Genomic DNA, 25,183 nt, shown 5'->3' on the forward strand with positions numbered 1-25,183 from the left:
TTTTTTTTTTAATGCTTTTCAATAAAGTTTTTTATGGTCAAATTGGTGGATTAAAAAAAAAAAGTCTGATTTGATATATCTGGGCTCCTTCCAAGAACTCTGTCATAATTTTCCAAGTTTCAGTTTTCTACTTTGGCGGGGAGAAGGAGGGGAGAGTCTCATTTCTGGAAATCAACTGTTTGTTGCCACGTGAAACAGCCTCTGTCTCTCTCTCTCTCTTTGAAATCTGCCTCCAGCCAGCCAGCCAGTCCGAGTTAATGGCAGTAACAATAGTAACAATTTGATGTCATCCTGCCCTCACTCCGGAATCAACACAGTCTTGCCTTAAAATTGCTAGGGCAGCTCACGTCAAGAAGGGGTGTGAAGAAAAACCGCCTACCCCCGGGGTTGAGATGGACAGCGGCGTCTGATAACAGGAAACGCTGGCGATTTTCTCTCCCCCCCACCATGCCAGTGGAGCTTGCTTACGTTTCCTTCTGTCCTCCTCCCCCAGTACAGGCACCAGGGAGGCTCCAGTCCAATGAGTACATGTTCATTGACCCCAACATGTGAAACGTAACTACACAGACTCCTCCCCTTCTCTCAAGTTTCTCTCCTGGCAAACATTTGAAACAAGGTTTATTTTAGAAGGCCCTCTCCAGTAGTTCTTAGATCTGAAAACCCTCCACGCAGCTCTAAATAAATAATGTGAGATTTCCAACCTACTGGGCCCGGTCGTGGAAGACCACCTAGAGGGCAGATGCTGAATGTGCCGAAAGCTCGGAATCCAGGACACAGGATGTGATCAACCCCATTCCGAACACGGCGGAACACATGAGCCCAGAGGGAGAGACTCACTCTTTCTCCTCATCTCACGAAAACCCCGGCTGGGCAAAGCCAAGGCATTACTGGACTCGGCAGAAATTACCAGCCAGTCCCTTCATTTTGCCAAGGGGGAGAAAGAGAAAGAAAGAAGAGAAAGAGAGCAGAGTGCGAAGCCCAGCAGATACACGTTGGCCCTGCCAGTGACTCTCTGTTTAACTTGTAATCAAAACAACTCAAACCCAGTTACTGTTTGCGTATCTGCCAAGTTTCTCAATTTCAGTCGTCGGCAGCAGGCCCTCGGTATGACAGGCTGTCTTTCAGATTCCAGCAGAATCTGCCAAAGCCCCAGCTCAGAGGCAACTGGTAAATTAAATGCCAGCGAGCAAGGACATTCCTACACCTTTCCTCTGCGCACACAAAGCAGCTTTGGGGCCCGCATCCTGGCAGAGAGGATGAGGACCCGGGGTGCTTGGGGAGGGCCCCAGGCCACTGTCCACGCCCCCCCATCTGGGTCATCATACCCCAGTGCCTGCTGGGCAGCACTCATTGCATGGATGGAAATCAACAACCAAGTTTTCCTATTAAAAAGGGGCTGGAGTGGGGGCTGGGGAGAATCACTCTGCCAACAGATGAAAAGAAGACTCTCAAATCAAATAGACTCAGAAAAACTCGCTTTCAAGTGCCCTGCGATATCACGCAATCTATAGATAACATGAGGTATTCAGATCCGCTGCAGAGTGTAATTGAAAATAAAATAGACATTAAATGCATACAGGCACATCTTTAAATCTTGCATCCTAAAAGCTTCTTGTGAAACGAAAGATAAGGCTTCTCTTTTCCTAGGGAAGTGTAAGCTTTTAAAATCCAGTTGATCCTCTGGGGGCAGGGGTTACACAGTACAGGTTCAGCCACCTCCCCGATTATCAGGTGCTGATTTGCATAGCAGATATTAATGAATAAGCATTGTTTTGACTGCAACTTTGACTATAACCTGCTGATTTAATGACTCACAGTAAGTTTAGGCAGTGCAGGCTGCAGTCTTAATTACACAAACGTGGCTGTGCTCCTGATATTAATAACAGCTAGCATAAATATCAGGACTTGACAGAACTATGGAATTAAAGCAGGAAAGGCAGTCAAGTCAGTGGGCCCCACGGACCCTCTAAATGGGAAAAAGATTCCTGATTTCACCACTTTACCAAAATCTGTTTCTATAGTAAACAATACTGCTGTTTGCTTTTTGTTTTTTTTAATGTTCAAGGTGGAGTAAAGGTGCTGGTACTCACAATGACGAGGCTTAGTGTTTGCAGGTGACGGGAAGAAAAGCACTGGCAGAAAAGAGACTTGGTGCAGGGGTGCTGTAAGAGCGATTTAATTTGTCTTCCTTCCTGGACTGACTCACAGGCGAGGCGAGGGCTTCCAGAGAGAGGGACCAGGGACCTTGAGAGCCTACCTAGGCTGTGTGTGTTGTGGGTCCGTGCAGGGCTGTGTGGCCCCAGGAGATGCCCTTGAGGTCATGTCTGCACCTTTGCAAGAGCATCCACATGTCTGCACCTGGGTGTACAGCGGGGGCTCATGCTGCAAACCTTCCTCCTGTTCTGCATCTCCTCCTTAGTTCAGGAAATAAGAAGGGCCTGTCGTGCCGGGCATCCCTTTCATTTGCCGTAATTTGGCAGGTTGCTCTCTGTGAGGCTGCAGAACTGAAAAGATGCATCACTTTGATGAAGCCTCTGATGGGCGTCGGGAGCAGGGCACCATCCAGGTAATTCTAGCCTCTAAGCCCCAAGATGCTTTCTCTTCCAACCTCAGGGGTTTCGTTTGAGAGAGGGGAAAAAAAATGTTTTTTAAGTGTAACTCACCGATATGCAGGTTTTCTTTCCCTAAACTAACAACATTTGCAAAAGAGTACAGAATTCTAAATGAGGTTTAGCAGCCAGGCCCATGACCCGGGGGACATTTCTGGGGACACAGCCGCCATGGGAAAGCTGCTGAAAGATCCTAGTGGCCAAATTTTAATTAGCTGACAGACGAATTCCTGTTCAGTTTTGGGTTTTCATTCAGGGAAGCTATGATCACTTTCTGGGGAAACCGTAACCGTGTGTGTGTGTGTGTGTGTGTGTGTGTGTGTGTGTGTGTGTGTGTGTAAACAGGAAGCCTTCGAGGAGTCTGGTTTCTGGTCTTGGGGAGGGCTCAGCCTAGGCTTTGAGCAGAAATGTCCCATGGCTGCATTTTGGCATCCATGGCTGCCCTGGCCCTCAGCTGACAGTTCACAAGGCCTCCTTACAAACCCAGGATGCCCCCAGCACCTTATTGCTATGCTAATGCCCAGGGCTGCCTCCATTTGCAATTCCTCCCTGGAAATAGTATTCAGATTTCTGAGTTCCTTGGAGGGATGAGGGTGCCAGGAGATGTTTTTTTTTTCCTGTGTCTGGTCAGACAGGTAAAATAAACTCAGCCCAGTGACCAAAGATCCCCTCCCTAAGGTCTTCTTTGGTCTGAACAGAAAAGCAGGAGCATGGGCAAGTTAAAATACTGATGAGACTGTTTGCAGAAGATGGGGGGACGCGGGGTGGGGGGAGACCAGATTCCTTTTACAAACTGTTATTCTCAATTATTAATTTCTCATTCTTTGTCCACAATCTAGGAGACACAGACTCAACATCTTTACTAGCTGGGGGAGACGCCCCCTTTGCTTAATATAACCCCCTCTCTTTGCATTTGAAAATAAATGTAAAGTTTACCTTGGGAGCAAATGATTAATGAAGTGTTTTCAACGCATCCCAGCTGTTCACCATAATAGAAGAATAATTTGATGTTTGGGGTCCTTAAGCCATTTGATGGCAATTGATTTTTTTTTTGGAGGGGCTATGGGGGTAGAGTGATTAAAGGGTTAATATTCAAATCAGAAATTTGCAAGGCCTGCATAATGGGAGCGCCACCCTCATAACAATAGGAATTTTTAACAATATCCAGCCTTGTTAGCAAGAGAGTTACATGCATTGAGGGCAATCAGTGTGTCTTGTCAGTTTCTTTTTATCTACCATCTCCAACCGCCGAGGAGCCGAAATGAAGCACTTTGGAATTATCAATTTCAGCCACATTTGCATAACAAAGCCCCCGAGGAAGAGGCATGATAAATGTGAAGGACCCCTCTTGGAAAAGGAACTGTCAACCGCGCCCCGAAAGATTCTCCGACCAAGCGCATTCTCCGGGACTGCAGTCAGCGAAAATAAAATGAAAGCATTAAAGAAAGTCATTCTCTCAGAGAGAAAAATCTCCCCCTCTGCACAGAGAGAACTGGATGAAATGACATTATGCATATGAAAATGTCCAGAAAGATGTTTGATTTATGTATGCATTAGATGCAAATTCCATTACGGGGCGCGCGCTGTTGTGTGATTTGGCGCTGAACACATCAGCGCCCTGATCAGATCTGATCTCATTAATTCCGACAAGGAGAGAGAGAGGGAATTGAGAAGAATTTATGGCCTGGACACTTGAAAGAAGTAAATTGTAATTCTGTTTAAAGCTGTAGCGAACCTTTTAAACACCTTTTATTATAGGAAAGAAGCACTCACTTTTATAAGACTGTAAGGACTTACTTAATCTTGTACGGGGGGCTTCTGGTTCTCATTTAGGGGGAAAAACATCTGTGACCTTGTTTAGAGGAAAGGAAAAAAAAAAAAAGGAAAATGCCTATCTTAGACCAAAATTCAAGGAGAACGTCACAATAGTAGGATCAAAGGAGAAACAGTGCCTCTGTGAAGAATGGTGTAAATGCTGGACTTTTTAAGAGTCATGTTTTGTTTTTTGGTATTTTTTAGTAGCCTAACATTTTCAAAGAAAATACCAAACGGTGAATGGATATATTTTTTTTAATGCGACTGGGCAGCAGATTTACCTTTTAAAATGTCTTTAATTGCATCGCAGATAAAAGTATTACTAAAAACACAAGGGAAGAGATGACATGGGGAGAGCATCCTTTGAAAGCTCCACTTTCTTTCACTGCTTTGGAAACACAGTCCATTTCAGACCAAAATTAATAATAGTAATAACAATAATAATAATCCAACTGCCAAAACAGTTTTAAGAGGAAATAATATTTCCGTGGGGGACATCCCAGATTGTTTGTTACTAGCAAAAAAAAAATGATTCTTATCTTTCTTTTTCTCCCCGAACAAGATTTTAATAAATCGGTTCCTCCTTTCAGGAGCGATAATCACCCTTCACGGGTGAGGTGTCCTGTATTTACTTGATAGCGAGTGTAAAACCAAAAGTGTCTCAATATGTTATTGCAGGAAGGAATCATGTCCCGCCCCAGTATTCATGACCCCCTGGGGTGCAGCTTTGCCTGCAAGAGTTGCGTTTCCCCGCGCATCTTTCATCTTCCTGAGCTATGATTAACTGTCTTCCCAGGGCCGGAGGTGGGGGCAGAGACTGGATTCGGAAAACCTTAGTTACCGATCATGTTTGATTTGAGATGGAAATGAAGATATGGAGGAGGCACCCTCCCCCAGTGCAGCCTCCAGCTTCCAGGGGGGCAATCCTCTCCCACCGAAGTCATGCTCCGAGTTTAGCAAATGTTGATCCAAACGGATGCGGCAAACTTACATGGAAACGCAGAGGAAACAGCGACTTGGAAGGCAGTGTTTCAGAACCAGGTGAACCTGTTTAAACATCACATTTTGTCAGAGGCTAATCCCCAGGTCGGTCTTCCTTTCCACCCAAACCGTAGAAGTATCTCGCGTGTGCCATAGATATCATTATAGATGGGACGCTCACCTTACTTACATTATGCATCTGCGTTCCTGTCCACCCGTGCTGTATGTTTTTAAGGACACAGGGAACGCGTGGTGCCTATTGGCTTGCCCACATCCCAACGTGGAACACCGGCAAATCAGGAAAATAATTGGGTTTTCCTTTGCGAAGAGAGAGAGGGGCGAAAAAATTCTTCTTCCTGTGATGTTTTAAAAATTCAAAATTTCCTCATTTATCTCCATGATAGCTCTAACCACACAGTTGAAAGGTATATTTATGTTGCAGAGATTGTATTTGAGAATGTGGAATTTCAAGTCCTCTCACTTGCGGGACTTGAAAGAATTGTGCACATTTTGAATAGGATTGTCTGCAAGTAAAGGGAAAAAAAAAACTTACCTTGGCATTATGTGAGTGAGATTTTTTTTTCCCAAGGCGTTTTAATGTGTCCGGGTATGTGTGAAGGCATGCATTGAAAACGGATCCAGTTTGTTCACCTTCAATTAAATCATCTTTTAAATATACACGGAAGGAAATGTACATATTATATTTCACAAATAATAAGGGGTGGGGCTTTCTCGTATTTTCACACAGTCAGCCAGACCTTACACATCTCTCTCTGTCTCTCTCTCTCTCTCTCTCTCTCTCTCTCACACACACACACACACACACACACACACACACGATGAATGGGTAAGGCTTGGTGATTAAGGTCAAGCTGTTTGTTCATTTCTGCCCTGGCTAATGGGATTGAATTGGAACAATACCTTTGAACTCACTGGCTCTGATCTGCATACTAATTGAACTCACGTCCTTGACAATGACCTTTACTAACCAACCACCCCTTCCAGGCCCTGCTCAAAAGTTGCTATCAAAATTCAGCCACAACAACAAAAAGTCCCTTTATAAAGAGCTCCTTTCACAGTGTGCTACTCCCTAGCTCCCCCTGCGAGATTCTTTAAGAAATAAAAAGTATTTGTCCAGGACTTGAAAAACAGATTCAGGGAGGAAGGCTCAAGCTTCTGATCCAGTAACCTCAAAAGCAAGGAGGAAGGAATTCGATTTCCAGAACTTACTCCTGGGCTTGTCACATTTGATCCTAAAATAAAAATCTGTGATGATAGTTTCCCAGCAAGGTGTTTCCCAAATCATCCACGAGTTTTTGGAAATCTGCACATAGACCAGGTACTTTATTTTAAATTCAGGGATTTTTGTTCATCCAAGATCTGTGTGCATTCATTTTGATTTTTTAAAACGTTACATGCTTACTTCTGTTAATTTCTGAATTTGGGGCACTCCTTTAAATTTCCACCCAAAGTGCTTGCCTCACTTGTCTTATTCTAACCCAGCCCTGCCGGGTGGTTTTACAGGATCTCTGCCATATTCCTAAAGAATTAGAAAACTAGAAATAGTATAATTATCCCCCAATGTATACATATTTATTTACAAATTTAAATGGGCATGAGAAGAAGGTGAAAGTCTCATATTCTACAAAAGCTGTCCTGTGTCTCAGTGAGATGGAGAAATGCTTTCACATAGACACAAACAGACATGCAAAGATATCAATGCCCAAAGTCACACTTTTAAAACTGCGCATTGCAGTAATGAGTTAACCAGGAGCCAGAAGACACCAGGTTTCCATTAATGAGCCGAAGTTACATTCTTGGCATGGCCTTGAAAAGAAAAAGATATCTCTTTCGAGAAGAAAATGTTATCAAAGGAATTTATTAAAAGCAATGATCATATCAGTCCAAAAGCAACTATTCAAGCAAAATAAAAACATAAGATATTTTCTCCCATCTTAACTCATCGATTATTTGCGACTGCAGAATTTCCTTGAAATTTGCCTGATGGGTGTATTGGCAGAGGCCACAACACTGGGCCAAGAACAGGACACGTCCTATTGCTGGAATAAGTAATCAACTAAAACCCCTGGACCAGGCTCATATAGACAGCTTTACCTCGACCCACCTTGCTGACAGCAAAAGAAAACAGGTGCACAACCAAAGGGCCACCTGCTTTCTATTACAACCATGTCTGCCATCTAACATCCTGCCTTCATCTTCCCAGAACACAGGCCAGATCCAGGTCGTTTTCAGCCTGCAGCAGCCACGAGTCATGACACCGTGGTGCCTAGGACCACGGATACCCTTAGCTCTCACACTTCTCCATTGCACTTTTCTAGGAACACGTGGTTCTAAAAAAGAAAAGAGGAAGAAACAGACTGTCTGTACTTGGTCATGAATTTCAATGACCGAAAAACTTTTGCATTTTTTTTCCCTTTTTGCAGAGTAAAATTGGCATTCCTCCAGGACTTAAGAATGTGGGTAATGCAGAGAATGACAGAAAGATAGAGGTGTGTGTGTGTGTGTGTGTGTGTGTGTAAAAACTGCCAAGAACAACCAGCTTCAGATAGGCCTGGCTGGGCTTTAAGCCTCACAGCAAACTCCTGGTGACACGGATAAGAAAGCATTTTGTCTTAATGTGGAGCAAATGTTCCGACAGGTTCCGCGGTGTTTCTGGGAGCTGACATGTCACAAAAGTGACTCTCGGCGTCCTAGAGTTGCGAGCACATACTGGGAAGCCAGTTGACACTCCCAAACTTGCTGCACAAAAAAAAAAGGGCTTTGGAGAGGATATCAAGAATCAGTTTGCAATTGGAAACTACAAGAGAATATTTTTTCCTCCTTTCAGATACACAGAATACTTCCCAAACGGGAGCAGAACTTTTTTTTTCTGAAATGTGCAACTGTGTGAAACTTCTCTGGTTTCAGATTTACACAGAAATTTGGAACCATCTTGTTTTTATCCAAACAAATTCAAACTGAAGAACCTCTTCCCTAAGCTGGGAGCATATTTGCACCAAGAAACCGACGTTTCTTAATTCATTAACCTACAGGCGTTTGGGACCCGTTGAGCTTACTAACTGTGCAGAAGCCAGCGGCAAGCTGTGTCATTTATTCCATTTTATCCAGGGCTGACTCTTAGCCTGCACTGTCCTGGGAACCAGGTGAGAGATTTAAAAAAAAAATGGCATGATGTCTATTCTGTGCTCTTAAAGAGCTATTTTGGAATTTTGAGGAGCCTGGTACCTAACTGGGGCTGGATGAATGTTTAGCCAATAAGTGAGTAAATCAAACTAGAACACTTTAAGTTGTAACACAAGACCACTTGCAATTAAAATGCCAAATGGATGGTCCAGGATCATTCCAGAAGAAGTTCAAAGGTCAGAGGAAGCTGGGATGGTGAAAAGTAGCCCTCCTAAGCACAGCAACAGGCAATTTAAAAGGGGGTTTGCATCCAGCCCTCTGAACAGTCCTGCATGTTGGCAGGAAACACAAAAGATGAAGCCCCTGTCCTGGTGGGCTTCTGTTCTGGTGTGTGTTCGGGGGTAGCTTAGGTCCACCACACCCCATGATGATGCATGCCATGGAGGAAAGTGAATCATGAAAGAGATGTGAACTCCCACGGAATTCGAGTGCACGGTGATAGTGTTCTGGGTACAGTGGTTAAGAAAGCTCTCATCTGATAGGTGACATTTCAGAAAGGACACAAAAAAAACAAAAGGAGAACACACATGTCCCGCTGGGGGTAAAGAAGTTCAAGTAGAGGAAAGAGCAGGTTCAAAACTCTGGGGCACAGAGCCCTCCTGGCACATTCAGGAAGAGTAGGGGAGGTGTTGGGAGCAGAATGTTCAAATATAGGAGCAGCGGCTGGGGGATCACGCAGAACCTCAAAAATGCAAAGTCAGCAGAGTGCTTTGAGCACCGGAATGTCATGCTCAGAGGGTAATGACGCAGCCCCCTTCTCAAAGCTCTGGGGAAGGTTAAACATCAAAATGCAGGCATGCATCAGCTCACCAGGGCCCAGGCACAAGCCCCAATTTAAACTCACACATGAACGTAACCAGCACAGATCGAATGGAGAGCTCTAGTTTCAGAAATCCAAATTTGTTCACCTTACAAAAAGGCACCTAAATGCAGCAACACGGATGGACCTAGAGATGATCACACTAGGTCAGACAAAGACAAACATCCTATGACATCACTTATATGTGGAAGCTAAAAAAGTGATACAAATGAACTTATTTACAAAGCAGAAATAGACTCACAGACATAGAAAACAAACTGATGGTTACCAAAGCGGAAAGGGAAAGGGGAGGGATAAATTAGGAGTTTGGGATTAAAACATATATACTACTACATGGAAAAGAGATAACGGGTAAGGACCTACTGCATAGCACAGGGAACTCTGCTCAATATCCTGTAACAACCTGTAAGGGAAGAAAACACATACAAACAGAATGCAGAACGACTTTGCTGTACACTCGAAACTAACGCAACACTGTAAATCAACTCTACTTCAATAGAAAATTTTTAAAAGCACGTGCCACAAAGGGAGGGTAAAATAAACAGGTGTCTCTTCTAGTTGTTTTTTTTTTTGACTCTCCTGTGTTATGTATCCATGCATTTTCTGATCTATGATGGTGGTTTTTAAAAATCCATTAGTGAAGTGGAGAAAGGAGAAGAAAAAGCAGCAGGGATTCTCCGTTGTCCTGTGTGAGTGTCACTCTAAAGATCTCCTCCCTGTTCTCCACGAAACACTGGGACCCCTTCTAGGAATTCAAGCTCCTGGATCAGGGGATCCCTGCTCCTTCTTGAAACGCTGCCCAAAGAGATAGGTCCGAAGTTCTGCCTCTCATGCTCTCCTTAAACTAAATTGGTCCTCAGTTTTCTTATCTGTGAAATGGGAGCTCTAATATAGATTCTGGCTACCTCCAGACGGGCAGGGGCATGCAGTGGAAATCATGAATGTGAAAGTGCTTTGCCAGATATAACTGCAGTTATAGTCACAAAGTTAGATATAATTTTTTATTAGGTTTTTCTAAAAAACAGGCAAAAATAATGAAGAAATAACAAGAAAACTAGACAAACAGACTAGACTTTCTACTCTGATAAACATATAGAGAAATACATAAAAATAGGTATATTTCATAATCTAAATTTTAAATATATATATGCACAAAACCAATAATAATTATGTATCATTTTACTACTCAGAGAAAAGCAAAAGTAACATTTCATTATATTTCATTCCAGTTTTTAATCTATGTTTAGAACAGAAGTATAAATATTTAAATTAGTATTTATGTGTATTTATATCATTATTAATGTACATGTATATGTAATATGACATAGCAGTGACTATTTATGAAATATTAGCCATGGTTGTAAGTCATATCATAGTCATAATTTACAACTTTACATAGCCATAGTTCTGTTGCTGCTGCTGCTAAGTCGCTTCAGTCGTGTCCGACTCTGTGCAACCCCATAGATGGCAGCTCACCAGGCTCCGCGGTCCCTAGGATTCTCCAGGCAAGAATACTGGAGTGGGTTGCCGTTTCCTTCTCCAGTGCATGAAAGGGAAAAGTGAAAGTGAAGTCACTCAGTTGTGTCTGACTCTTAGCGACCCCATGGACTGCAGCCTACCAGGCTCCTCCGTCCATGGGATTTTCCAGGCAAGAGTACTGGAGTGGGGTGCCATTGCCCTCTCCAATAGTTCTGTTACAATATATAATATAGTTACAGATTATTTTATATGGTCATATAAATATGCTTACATGTATACTTATAAATCCAATGCAGATTTACATCACTAACTATATTGCTATAAAAATTAGTACCTATTTTAATTTTTTAAATGTTTATCACATATATTGCTTAAAAATCAGCAGTACCAAAACAAAGTCTTCCCTGTTCTCTACCATTTTCCCTCCAAAAAGAAATAGTTCTTCTCATTGATCAGTGGCACATACTGTGCATTCCATATCAATAGATATATAGATTTGCTTCTTTCTTTTTAATGGTTGCGTGGTATTGCATTGTAAAGATATTTTATATTTCATTTAATCTACAAGTCTAATCAATCACTACTCCAAACAAAGCCACAAAAAGCATATTTTTGTGAATATGTGTCAATGCACCTAAAAGATAAGTGGCTAAAGTGAAACTTCCAGCTCAAAAAGTATGAATCATGTTAAGTGCAATATATACAGCCCATTTGTCCCTCGGAGAGGATGTACCAATTTACCACTCACAAGGATCATGCATGCACAGTTCTTTTCTTCATTCTCATTTGAATTTTGTATTTTTTTTATTATGAACAAGTTGAAAAACTGTATTTCATAGTCACATGTGTTTCCTTTTCTTAAAAATTGTCTACTAATCTTCTTTCTCCACTTTTTTCATTGAATGATTCTTCTGTATTAAAGATTTGCAGGAGCTCTTTATATATTAAGGAAATTAGTCTAAAATATATCACAGGTAATTAAAACTGGAGTTTCCAATTTACAAAAAGTACAATGTATCCATTTTCCCCTTTATGGCTTCTGGATTTTGTGTCTTTTCTGATTCTGGAATTACTAATAGAGGAGAAAGACCAAAAAAAAGAGTGAAGACTAGCATCAGGTAGCAGGACATGTCAGGAAGAAAAGAGGCAGGGAGAGGAGAGAGGGTGGGAGTGACTGGGGGAACTGGCAGGTTGAAGAGCGATGTGGGACTGGCTGGATGGGGGAAGATCAAGAAGAATGATCCGTAGGTAGAATGGTTTCATTGGATCAAGGAACTCTGAAAACATCATGACAGAATGACTGAGGGATGGGCGGGTGGCCAGGATACCTGCGGCCAGGTAAGTGGTGCTGGTGGGCTGGACGAGGGTGATGCAGTTCAGGTGGAGAAGAGCGGGGGACTTGGGGCCGCTGTACTGGGGACCGAAGGTGAGGAATCTGCCACGAGACAATGCCAGGCGGATGGAGGTCACATGTTAAGGGAGCAGGAGAAGCTGGAGGCGAAGGGCAGCAAACGGTTCACTTTCGGACAGGACCATCTGAACGTTCCCTTGAGAAATCCGCAGGAATTCGTATCTAGAAGCAGCTGTCGAGAGGAGGGTGGTGTTTGGAAGACAGCTAGGCAGGTACTCATAGGTACCTGGAGAAATTACTCGATCTTCCCCACTCATAGTTTTCTCCTCTGTGAAATGAAACAAATAACTCCAAAGGAGATGATGTAAAACCTCTAGCATAGGGCTCAGGGCCGCATGGTGTGTGGGTACGTGCTGAGTCAGCTCAGTTGTGTCTGATTCTTGGTGATCCCCTGGACTTCAGCCCGCCAGGCTCCTCTGTCCATGGGATTCTCCAGGCAAGAACACTGGAGTGGGTTGCCGTGCCTGCCTCCAGGGGATCTTCTAGATCCAGGGATCAAGCCTATGGCTCCTGCACTGTAGGCAGATTCGTTACCACTGAGCCACCAGGGAAGCCCAGTGGCACATAGTATATAGTAAGTGCTTGAAACAAGGCCCTATCTCTTCCCCTTCCTCCTCCCAGAATTACATTCACCATTCATGATGCAGATGGGGTTTTTTGCTTGTTTCTTTATTTTTTGACCATTTTCAGGGTCTTAGTTCCCTGACTAGGGATTGAAACTCTGCCCCTACCGTGGAAGCATGGAGTTCTAACCGCTGGACCACCAGAGAATTCTTTTTTTCAGTTCTTTTTTTTAAAATTTATTTGTTTTTTAATTGAAGGATAATTGCTTTACAGAATTGTGTTGTTTTCTGTCAAACCTCAACATGAATCAGCCATAGGTAGTTCTTTTATATCAAAAAAATGTTCATGTATGAGTCTACGAGGCCTGCCATAAAGTACCACAGACTGGGTAGCTTAAACAGCAAGTTTATTTTCTCACAATTCTGGAAGCCAGAAGTTCAAGATGAAGGTGCTGGGTCAGGGAGGGTAGGCAGGGGATGGTTCCCTCTTTCCTGCTGAGATCTCTCTCCTTGGCTTGCGGATGGCCATCTTCTCCCTGCATCTTCACATCACCCTCCCTCTGCACTGCTCTGTGCCCAGAATCCCCTTCTTATCAGGACACCAGCCCTATGGATTAGCTCTCACCCTAATGACCTCACATTACCTTCATCACCTCTGTAAAGACCCCGTCTCCCCGTGCAGTCACAGTCTGAGAACTCAGACATCGGCGTGCAGACGTGGAGGACACAGAGTTCCACACAGTTCCACACAGTGTACTTGGTAAGTTTCATGCTCTCTGCTGGTCCCTGAGAATACGGGGGTGAGTGTGACTGAGTCCTTGCCCTCGGGAGCACAGCGTCCAGTGGGGAATGAGCAGCCAAGCTCGGGATCAAGTGGTCAGTCGAGTGTTGTCAGTCAAGAGAGAGCTTGGCATGCAGGCAGTACAAGTCTGCATGTGAAAGGGCTGGGAAAGTAGCAAAGGGCGAGTGTTTGCGCTCTCCTGGGGAGGTGGTACAGACACACGGGTATATATTGACTGCAAGGAGTGAGTGCTATATTTTTTTCCCTTTCATCAAAACGTAACCCCCAAAGCATTTTCACACCAGTGATAGCATTCGGCCATCTGAAGGGCCCAGGAGGAAGGCAAGGTAGGATTCCCTATCCTGCTTTCATATCTAAGGAAACTGAGCCACAGACAGGTGCTGCGATGCGGGTAATAGGAGGTGGAAATCCTAAAAAGGGACACTAAGAAAAGCCGCTCTGGAAACCACCAGAGCCACACAGATGAGAGTGTTTCTGTCAAACTGTGAAAGAGGTTGAAGCCCTCTGGCTCTTCGCGGTTGCTCCCCATCCCCGGCCCCTGCCCGCTGCTGCCACTGTCAGGGCAGGAGCGATGCCAGCCGGTCACAGAGGCAGGACCCTCCATCACCGACTAGTTCCTTAAGGCCCCTCTTACGGCCTCATAAAGTCACTGGAAAACAAAGAAGGTGCAATTAAGCAATAATGACCAGGGCACATAATGGGATGTTACAGGCTCAGGCCTTGACCCTCTAGTTGCCTATTAGGAGACTGCTAAAGACAGATAAACAGATCATTATGGCTCCTGTAAACCCCAGAAGTTAATTCGAAACATTCTTGTTCATCATGCTGCTGCCCTGCCTCTTCCATTCATAAAACGGGATGAAGTCTGGCACACGACCTGGGTCTTATTTCGACCATCTTTTCCCAGCAAAAATACTGAGGTCTTAGGTTATCAGTATTGGCAGGGAAACTCAGGAAGTTGACCTGGATTTTGTCCCTGACCTGTTATCTCTGCAAGAAAGATAGCTTCTCCACTCTCACCCCTACCACCTTGCCCAACTCAGGTCCTAGTGGGAAGGGGCTCCCAGATATAATTCCTGATTGGATAATGGTGAAAGCGTCTTTCTCTGGATGAGTGAGTGAGTGTGTTTATGTGTGCTCATCTGTGTGGATACACACACAGCACATTTGTTTATGTGTGGAGGGTGTGTAACAGAGAGAGGTCCAGTTAAGCAAGTAGAGAGGTAAGTACTGGAAATCAAATGAGAAAATCCCAAGACTGTTCTGGGGCCTCTGAGACCCAGGGAGCAAATGAGAACATTCACTATGTTTTCCCCAGTAAATAATTCTTCCTTGTCTCCTCTAAGCATGGACGCTACAGAGTTACATTCTATCTGGAAGAAGAAAGAAAGTAAAGACTCAAACAAATCAAAGAACCAGAACACTTCTGTCAGCAGGAAGTGCTAGGAGGGGAGTGACGCAGGGTGGTTTGCTCCAGTGTGTTGTTGAGCAGTTGGGATGAATTTAGGGACTGGGGAGCAGTGGCTTTTAGGGGGGAGACCCCAGCACCAAGGAGGGTCTTGGCAAGTGGAGATCAGGGGTCAGCGCTCTGGGCTGAGGGTTGCAAGTGCACAGGCCTTAAGGCAAGAACATGGTAGGAATGTCAAGTCTTCGAACTATTTTTCTTTTTTTGCCTTCCCCAGCTTTTATCAATTTTTTGCTATTGTTGTTACTGTTGGTGATTAGCCTGATCTGTTCTGTGCTGCATAGAATAAAAAAGTCCCGTGGCCAAATTGGGGCCATTGCATGGAAGGGAGCCAAGGACAACTCTGGAGCAGACTTAGGTCAGCGTCAGAACCCAGGAACCCGCTTCCATATCTTTGACAGAGCCTCGAAGTGCTGGACTTGCTGTCAGGATTCTTCTGAGACCTGTTAAATGAAGCTCCTGCTTTCCATTGCTAAAGTTCTGGGTTCATCCCGGGCTCTTCTCTCCTGCTTGGCAGCAACTGAGCAATCAGCCGTCAGACAGGGTGAGAGAGAGACTTAGACAAATTAAGAGAAAAGTAATCTCGGGATATATATGAAGCACCCGTGACTGACAGGAGGGGGTCCGCCCCTGAGCGAGTGCTTGGAGAGTCAACCTGGTGTCCCTCAGGAGGTGACAGAGTCTGCCTCCCACGCATCTCACTGGCTGACATGCCTGGGCTGAGACATTTTGGAGGGAACCCTGCCTCACCCTCAAGGCTGCTGGGAATGTCTCGCACTTGAGCCAGCATCCCAGCAGGTGTAGGCAACGCCCAGCCAATGATAAGACAGCAGGATGCAGCCTCCGCTAGATGCTGGGGTCTTGCCCAGGCTCTGCCAAGGGCTCCAAGAGCAGACAAGGCTCTCCTGACAAGGATCCAGAATGAATGGAAACTCTAAGAGTATCTCCAAAAAGAACACCCTGGCTGACAGTTTGCAAAATGCTCTGAAATTGCAGACAAACCTTTGGGTTTTGGGACTTAGAAGCATCCCAGGACCCAGGAGAGAAGGTCTGGTTTTCAACAGATGACCCAAGATCTGTGATCTCCAAAACATTAAGAGCATCTGTAGGCACTACTTCCTTCGCTGGTCAAGACCGCCCCATGCCATCCCCTAGAGATGCTCCTTATGGTCCAAGACCAATTCTGTCCATGAAACTCTTCCTGACAACTCCACTCTTCCTTCTCTGTGCAGTCCCTGGACCTGGCACACAGCCCTCTGGTCCAGAGAGTGATCCCTCAATGATCCTGACGAAGTCTTGTTTGCATCTCCATCCCCAAGGGCAGTTCATTGCTTGACGCATACTATGTGCTCATTAAATATTTCCAAGAATGAATGAAAGCAATGGTGCTTCCACAAAGACGCCACTTGGGTGAGCCACCCTGAATCTGTCTGTCCTCATCATGAGACATCAGAATAGAGGCTGAGTGTGGTGGCTGATCTGCAGCTCTTCCTGGAATCTGGAGAGCAGCCAAAGCCCTGTCCCGGGTGAGCCACCCTCCGTGGATCCCCAGAGCGATGAGATGAGCAGTCTATGCAAATCAAGGAAGCGGCATGACAGTCGTGCTCCTTAAAAGTCAAACTCCCACACTCGATTACAAATTAGAATTAGATTATCGGGGAGGTGGTGGGAAATGTCATCTGGGTGAACTGCACTGGCGTTAACTGAATCCTCTCCTAGCAAAGTGCAGTTCCCCGTCATCTTTAATGTTTGAGTGGACAAGTCCAGGGGCCATTGGCCTTGTTCATCATCACCAATAAATATGTATGTCACCACCTGCATTTCTTTGCTGTGCTAGATTGCACTGTTGGCTGCAGTTCTTTGTCCTCCCTCCTTCTACGGCCTCATCAAGGGTAGGATTGATCTCTCTGCCTTTGACTTTGGTCTTGGCTATCAGATTTGTTTTGGCCAACATTCTAGGAGCAGAAGTGACATTGTATCCATGCCGAGTCTGAGCCCCAGGGACCTTGTGTGTTTGCGCCTGTCCTTTTACTCTTCTGCCACTACTAAGATAGAACCATATGTACCCTGGAGGAAAGAAGCAGAGCTGTCCCAGCCAACAGATGCATAAGCAGTAAATACTTGTAAAGTTTTTGTGGTTGCTTGTAGCTTAGCTGCAACAACTAACTGAAAAATCCCTGAATTACTTTTTAGTATGCATGCTAAGTTGCTTCAGTCATGTCCAATTCTTTGCAACCCTATGGACTGTAGCCCACCAGGCTGCTCTGTCCATGGGATTCTCCAGGCAAGAATACTGGAGTGGGTTGCCATGCCCTCCTCGAGGGGATCTTCCCAACCCAGGGATCAAAGCTATGTCTCATGTCTCCTGTATTATCAGGCGGGTTCTATACCACTAATACCACCTGGAAAGCCCAACTTTCTCTTACTGATGTATAACAAATTATCATAAACGTAGAGGCTTAAAATCATATAAATTAATTCCTCACAGTTTCCCTGGGTCAGGAAACAAGGTTCCTTTTTCACAGTCTCACCAAGCTGATACCAAGGTGTTGGCTGGAGTAACAATCTCATCTCAGGCTTGACATTCTTTTCCAGGCTCACTGGCAGTGGGAGAACGTGGTTCCTCCTGTTTGGGGAACTTCCATCAGAATTTTGCCACATTCCCTCATCCATATTTTCCAACACAATATGGAAACACATCAACAGGAGAATCTCTCTGCTTTTAAAAGTTCACCTGGCCAGGTCAGGCCCATGCAGGACCATCTCCCTCCAGACTAACTCATAGTCAACTGATTGGGAATCTTAACTATACCTGCAAAATCTCTTCACCTTCCATGTGACCTGTCTGTGGTAGTGACATCCATCATATTCAAAAGGACGGATTATGCGTACACCAGGGGCAGGAATTTGGGAAAGAGGCAGTTTAAACACTGCCCGCCACTATCCTCACTATGTAGAGTGATGTAGAACCCCATTTCATTAGCCAAGACTTTGTGAACACTTTATGTTTGAGGTCAAAGGATATTTGCATCTCCAAATGTAATTAATCTTTTCCTTACATTTGTAAAAGATTCTCCCCCCTTTATCTTGTTCCATCAGAGTTTGACAGAAATTGAACATTGAGCATTTGTAGGCTGAAGGATAGCTGAGTCTGCTCCCCCAGCACCAAAACCCAGATGGTGCTAGATCTTAGCAAAAGTTTAAGGAAAACGTCAACATGTAGAGATAACACGCTATACCGAAAAGCAGGTCTCAGTAACTGTGTTTCCTAAAGCAGTGGGTCATTTCACACAAAGTTCTGGTGCTACAGTACCCTGGACCCAGTCAATACTAGCCCCGATGATTGTTGTTGTTCAGTCTAGTCACTCAGTCATGTCCAACTCTTTGCAACCCCACGGACTGCAGCACGCCAGGCTTCCCTATCCTTCACTATCTCTGGGAGTTTGCTCAACTCATGTCCTTTGAGTTGGTGATGCCATCCAACCATCTTGTCCTCTATCACCTCCTTCTCCTTCTGCCCACAGTCTTTGCCAGCATCAGAGTCTTTTCCAATGGTTTGTTTGCATCGGGTGGCCCAAGTATTGGAGCTTCAACTTCAGCATCAGTCCTTCCAATGAATGGTCAGGGTCAATTTCCTTTAGGATTGACTGGTTTGATCTCCTTGCTGTCCAAGGGACTCTCAAGAGTCTTCTCCAGCACCACATTTTGAAAGCATCAATGCTTCAGCACTCAGCCTTCTTCATGGTCCACCTCACATCCGTACATGACTACTAGAAACACCACAGCTTTGACTAGATGGACCTTTTTCGGCAAAGTGATGTCTCTCATCCACTCTAATGGCCACATAGAAAGTGAGCAATTCCCGATACCATGATATAACTGGCTTTGGAGTCAGAAAACTCCCAGTTCTGTAACATTTAAGTTATGACCAGTTGCCCTAGACACACATGTAATACAAACAAACACACACACGTGATGGACTTCTAACATTGCTCTTATGAGCACTGATGACTTTTCCTGGGTTTGAATCCTGACTACCTCTTATTGACTTTGGGAAATTCATTTTAACCTCTCTGCCTTTCAGTTTTCCTATTTATAAAATAACAACAGTAACAATAATAAGAACAAGAAGAAGATTGGCTACCAGTAACAATAATAAGAACAAGAAGAAGATTGGCTACATAGTGTTCTGAGGATTAAAAGAAACCATAGATGCGGTAAGACTAGCAGGGTCCTTGGCTCAGACAGACACTTATCAATGGCCAAGGTCAGATTTCCAACGTTCCTTCCTTCATTCTTTTTTTGATCACATTGTCACACTCTGCTAGACACACAGGGAAACTGAAAGTGAAACAGGCACAGTTCCCACCTTCAGAGAGATGAAGTCCAGTGGAGGAGACAGAACTAAAAGACTACTTCGACGCAGCACTTGAAATTTTGTCTTCCCCCAAAAGAAGGGGAAAAGAACTCAGAAGCTTAGAAAGACACAAGGAAGATCAAGGAATAAGGATGAAAACTGGGGAGAGAAATGAGCTGAGAGGCGCTCTGTAATTCTTCCTCTGCGTCTCCCCGCGTGCTGGTCCTGTCCTCAGGGAAAGCGCCCTTGAAGTAAGGGCACGAGAGGTAAGTGACCTCGGATTTGTGAGGTCATCCAAAAAGGGGGTAAGGGGGAGAGCAGCTTTTCCAGCCCAGCCTCCGTTCCCGGAACCTCTTTGTTTATCAGCGGCAGTATATAAACTGGAAATTTTAATGCGGGTTCAATTCAGATGCAAATGGATCTGTCCAAGTGGTAAATGCAAGAGAAAGACCAGGGTGACAGTGAGGACATTATTCCTTCCCGCCCCATCTCCGTGTCCTCTGAATCACAGCGATAGAAGTTTGGGGAGTGAGCTATCACCTTCTCGTCTGAGTAATGAGAGACCATCCTCCATACGTTTTCCCTGTGAGCTCGATGGCAAATCCAATTAGTTATCTCTGAGGACAACCCGTAAATATTATCAGGACGTAAAATATTGTGGGCATTTGGAAAGAAAATACAGTCATCTAAATATTGATGTTTTTCAACTGAAACTTGGAATTTTCCAGCAGGAAGCAGCTTAAGATATAACTTGCTCAGCCTTCTTGGTTCAAAGATGAGATGTGGAGGGTCTGGGATGTTCAGTTTTTGGTTTTGTTTATTTGTTCATTTATCTATGCATGAAATTAACAAGTCCAGAGACACGCCTCTCCACCAGGCCCTGTGGAAGGGCTGGTAAATTAAAGACAAATAAGACATAGAGCCTGTGATTGAGGACTTGCACTTCTGCTGTGAAAAATAGAGGAACTGACCATTTGCACTTGAGGGATGACTATAAAGACAGGTAAACCCGGGGCTCCAGGATGAACTGGCCTGGGCCTCCAATACCAGTCAGGCGTATCAAAGAAGGTTTCCTGGAAGAGGTCACAGCAGAAAGGAGTCCTGAAGACTGAACTCATTTGCTTCCACATGCCTGGCATCTAGCACAGGCCTGGCACCAGATGGATGTGCTCAACATATAGAAAGTATGAAGAAATGATCACTTAGGGGGTTTAAGTAACTGGTTGCAAGGACTGTAACTCAAGTGCCTCCAGGGGCTAAACTGGTATCTTTAATGAGTAGAGATCAGAGGTCAGGTGCCAGGGAGGGGCAGGCACCATGGCAACCTGTGGAATGCACACCCCCTTTGAACAGGGTCAGTGGTTTCCGGGCATGTATGTGGGCTCGGGGAGGCCAAAGCTCTCAGTCTATTCAATAGAAATTAAAAATCTACATTTGTCTTATGAAATCTCCCAGTTCGTACGTGTCAGCAACTGATTCCATTTTTTAACTCCCTATGAGGGCTCAGCAACACAGATCTGTGGTCTATTTCTGGCTCAGGCAGGGGCTGCCAACTTGTGACTTCTAATTTGTTAAGTCCTAGGAAACTTAACAGAAGTTTTGTCTGTATTTTTGACTTTGATCTTCAACAAAAGTTAATCGTAGAGATGGGGATTTTAAGGGGCCCAGAGGTTGACAAACATGTCCCTGTGTTTCAACGTCCTTCTCAAGGAAAGAAACGAATGAATGAGTCAAACAGCAGAGCCGAGGAAGGGACTCCAAGCAGAAGAAACTGCACCCATGAAAGCCAAGTAGATGGGAGCCTGGGGATACAGGAAAGGCTAAGGACTAGAGAAGGGGTTGACAGAGGATGAGATGGTTGGATGGCATCATTGACTCCATGGACATGAGTTTGAGCAAACTCCTGGAGATAGTGAAGGCCGGGGAAGCCTGGCATGCTGCAGTCCATGGGATGGCAAAGAGCCGGACACAACTGAACCACTGAACAACTCAGATTACAGGTGCAAACAGATTACAGATGCAATCTGAGATCAGAAAGAGAGAGGAGGGATCAAGCCATGAGTCTTGACACCAGACCAGGGAGAGTGAAATCTACCCCGAAGCTGATGTACAGTAATTTCGGCGTTTCCCAGCCATCCTGTGGTTTTGTTCCCCAGCTGTGGATTGGGGACCGCAGGGGATCTTACATCACAGCACCCCAGGGTCTGTGGGGTCTCCGTTACAGCACCCCAGGGTCTGAGACGTGTTGAACGCTCAGTCCTACATGGCCACCTACCTCTGCCCTGGCTCAGGTCTGGGCCATACCAGCCCGGCCCTGGGCACAGAAAGTAGCCAGGCAAGGGAGAGGCTGCCAGTTCACCTTCTCAGGGGCACTGTGGCCTCTGCCAGGTTCTCCTTCACCCTGCGTTCCCAGGGAACAGCTGATGGAAAATGATGTTGCTCTGCCTTCGATGGGCTTCTCGCTGGGATGATGAGCTGGAGGCCTGCAGGGAGATGAGACGCAATCCCCTTCCTGCTCCAGTCACACTGGGATGTTTTGATGCATTATTTGGGGATTCGGATTTATGACTCACAGATATCTGGGGCCCCCAGTGGCTTGGACTTTAAAGATATCAACACCTACAGAGTTTTAACGGTGCCGAGTAGTCATGACAGGACCAGGGACCACTTACCTGCCAGCCCCTATATCCAGGACCCTGACACATTTCAGCATCTTCAGGTCAACACCAAAAAGCAGCTTGATGATCTCCATTGCCCCAAGGAAGAGACCGAGAGTGCTGAAGTTCAGTGAGTTGCCGACAACACACAGCTCACGGGAGGCTGCCGACAACCCAGGTGGCTCTGCACTGCTCTTTCAGGATACCAGAGTCCTAGCACCCTTGACTGGCCTGTCCTGCAAAAGCTTGGGTGCAGAAGGTCTCCGATATAGAGTAGGAGGTGGGTGGAGAAACACTCCCCCAGAGGAGACATCAGAGAGGTGCCGCCTCGCAGTGAAACTCACCCTCACCCCCATGTAACAACAGCTTTCACCCCTCCCCCCCTAAATAAATAAATAAACCCAGAAGAAGAAAAAGAAAAAAAAAAGTTTCTGACTTTCTGTAACCTTTTCTTAGAGTTCAGGTTATTTCTTTAATGCATTTGTCTGCTTTAAAATTGTCTCCTTAGCCTCTCAAGGGAAACCAATATAATACACCATCACATTTCTCACCGGAGAAAAAAGAACACTTACTCTTAATAGGTGGCAATTTTGCCAGATGTTATTGACATAGTAAGTGCGAAATTTCCGTGATACTCAATGCAGAGTGTAGCAGATTAGAGAACAATGAAGCACAGTGCAAAATGAAGTTTCAAAAGCTGCAGTGTCAAAGTCAGGGAAGGTGTGAAAAAATTACATCTTCGAAACACTATTAAGAGCAAGTTTACTAATTACTCTATCCGGCACAAATTTCAAAGTAAATTCCCCAAGACTAGGGAAAGTTTTGCAAGTGTTATTTTTTTTTCCTCCCCACTTGTCAGCATATCTTTCTTGGTGGCAGAGAGAGAGGGGGAGAGAGAGAGAGAGAGAGATGGAGAGGGGAGGAGAAAGGAGGGGCAGGTCAGGGAGGAGCTGGGCTGGGTGGTGGATTGTTTCCCTTTGGGGGCAGATAAAAGGCAGCTGGTGACCTGGCTCTGCGGTGCCCACTGACCCGTCTCTGACCCGTCTCCTGGACACCCTCTGGCAACTAGCAAAACCCTGTCCAGCACCAGACGATGAGCAGGTCAGACCCAGCGAGATGGGTGCCCAATCCACCAAATCCATGGTGCCCGAGTGAAATACACCAAAACCCATACCCCAAACCGATCTAGAGATAAGGAAACCGAAGCACAGCGATGACAATCACACAGACCTGGGTCTCAGAAGCAGTTCCTCCTCATCTCATCCTCTGGCTCTTCCTCCCCATGATGCCGATCGAAGCTACATTGTTTCCAAATGAAATTGTAAACAAATATCCAAAATCTGAAACAGATAACAAATAGCAGAGCCATTCTGCTTGGAAGTGAAGCCAGGCAGATTGTTCAGGGCTCCAGAGTATCCCTTGCTCTCTGTTTCCCTGATCTGTGGGGTCCTTGAGTGAACTCCACCGACAACCGACATGTGAGAGTGTGAACACGCGTGCATGTGCCCATGTGTGCACACAGCTGTAGGCACACTCTCACACGTATGCAAATGAGACGAAAGGGGCTCATGGAATTGAACGGGTCCTCGAAGAGATTTATGATTCTCCCCAAATGAACAAACATCAAACCTTCAGTAAAAGCGTAATGTTGCTCCTGCTATAGAAGTCCTAGTCACTCCTCTGACAAATGGACTTATCCACTGATACCCGGACTTAATAAAAACCACAGCTCCTGGGAATATACAGTCAGTACCAATTTATTTTTTTAATTAAACTTTTTTATTTAGAGATTATTGTACATTCACATGCAGCGGTAAGAAGTAACTCAGAGAAATCCAGTATACCCCCTACATGGCTTTGCCCCCAGGGACTGTGTTTTGTGTCATTAGAAGATGGGTCAAACCACAATCAGGAAATTGATACAATCTATCCATCACATCCTTGTTTCTCCAGTTTTTTGCATTTGTATGTGTATGTATATGTGTGTGTGTGTCCAACAGCTTTTTTTTTTTTAATGAATTGCTCCTCAAAGAAGCAAAAGGCAAGTAAAAAGACTTCCAACTCTGGGGGAGAGAAGAGATAAAAAGTGGAGGGGGTGACCTGTGTTGTTCTGAACACGTTGGATCTAAAGCCAGCCTTGACCCCGACTGCAGTGGGGACCGAGCTGTGAGCACATCTGTGGGGGCAGCTTCAAGGCTCTGCCCGGGGGTGTGAGCTGCTCGGTGGGCAAGCGAGCTGCTCGGTGGGCAAGCGGGTGCCTTACTTACCAAGAACTCAGATCCTGCCGCCCCACTTTATAGATGAGAACTATCGCCCTGGGTGTTGCTGAGAGGCAATCAGCAAGAAAGTGCCAGGAGAGAGTGGCCTTCATCTCCCCAACCCATGGTCTTATAAATGGAGGTTGATGTGATTCCAGAGACTTCGCTCCATCAAACAGCAAGAACAGACGTGCACGTGATACTGGGCGGTGCTGCCTTTGGGGGAAATTCTTCACTCAACATTTTGAGCTTAAATCCCAACAGCCTGCAGGGCATTCTTATTCCCTTAAACTATTCCCAGCCCTTCAGACACACAGACCCAGGGACTTGCAGTCACAGAATCTACTCTTCTGCTCCCTGGGTCACTAGATCAAGCCCCACCACTTCATCTCCTGGCTGGGGACACTGAATCCCCAAGAACAGATGGGGAACCCTGCAGCCACCCCAAAACTGAAGCCAAATGTAGCTATGACATCCAGGGTACAGAGCAATGACCTCCAGCCATGGACGTGGTCAGAGGATGGTTCGTACAATAAATAACCTCTCTGAGCCCAGCTTTGCCATCTACATCAGAGGTTAGCAAACCACACATTTAAAAAGACAGAAAGTAATATTTTAGCCTCTGTGGGTCATATGGTCTCCGTCCCAGCTACTCCACTCTGCGTTGTACTTTGAAAGCAGCCATAAATAATACATCAAAAATGGGAGTGGCCTGTGCTCCAAGTAAATGTTAATTTACAAAAGCAGGTAGGAGGCAAGATT

At 45.2% G+C, this 25,183-nt stretch overlaps 2 long non-coding RNA genes across 7 annotated transcripts in view; both read right to left on the minus strand.

Moving 5' to 3' along the window:
* LOC145528409 (uncharacterized) overlaps positions 1-572 on the minus strand; it is a 203,472-nt gene extending 202,900 nt beyond the window's left edge. For 4 of the 6 annotated variants that reach the window (XR_014070386.1, XR_014070390.1, XR_014070387.1 and 1 more), the window contains exon 1: positions 380-543. This is a non-coding gene — a long non-coding RNA (uncharacterized LOC145528409). Of the gene's footprint in view, positions 1-379 lie in introns of all 6 variants that reach the window. The other 2 variants (XR_014070391.1, XR_014070388.1) reach the window with 2 other exon arrangements.
* Positions 573-13,272: 12,700 nt separating this feature from the next.
* LOC145529122 (uncharacterized) lies at positions 13,273-23,440 on the minus strand. Its single transcript, XR_014070938.1, has 3 exons — positions 23,394-23,440; positions 21,782-21,989; positions 13,273-17,775 (listed from the first exon to the last, which is right to left on the minus strand). It is a non-coding gene; the product is annotated as an uncharacterized LOC145529122 (long non-coding RNA).
* Between the last annotated feature and the right edge of the window lie 1,743 nt (positions 23,441-25,183).

This window comes from Giraffa tippelskirchi, chromosome 12 (genome assembly GCF_054371585.1).
Source record: "Giraffa tippelskirchi isolate mGirTip1 chromosome 12, T2T-mGirTip1v1.2.pri, whole genome shotgun sequence".
NCBI lineage: Eukaryota > Metazoa > Chordata > Mammalia > Artiodactyla > Giraffidae > Giraffa > Giraffa tippelskirchi.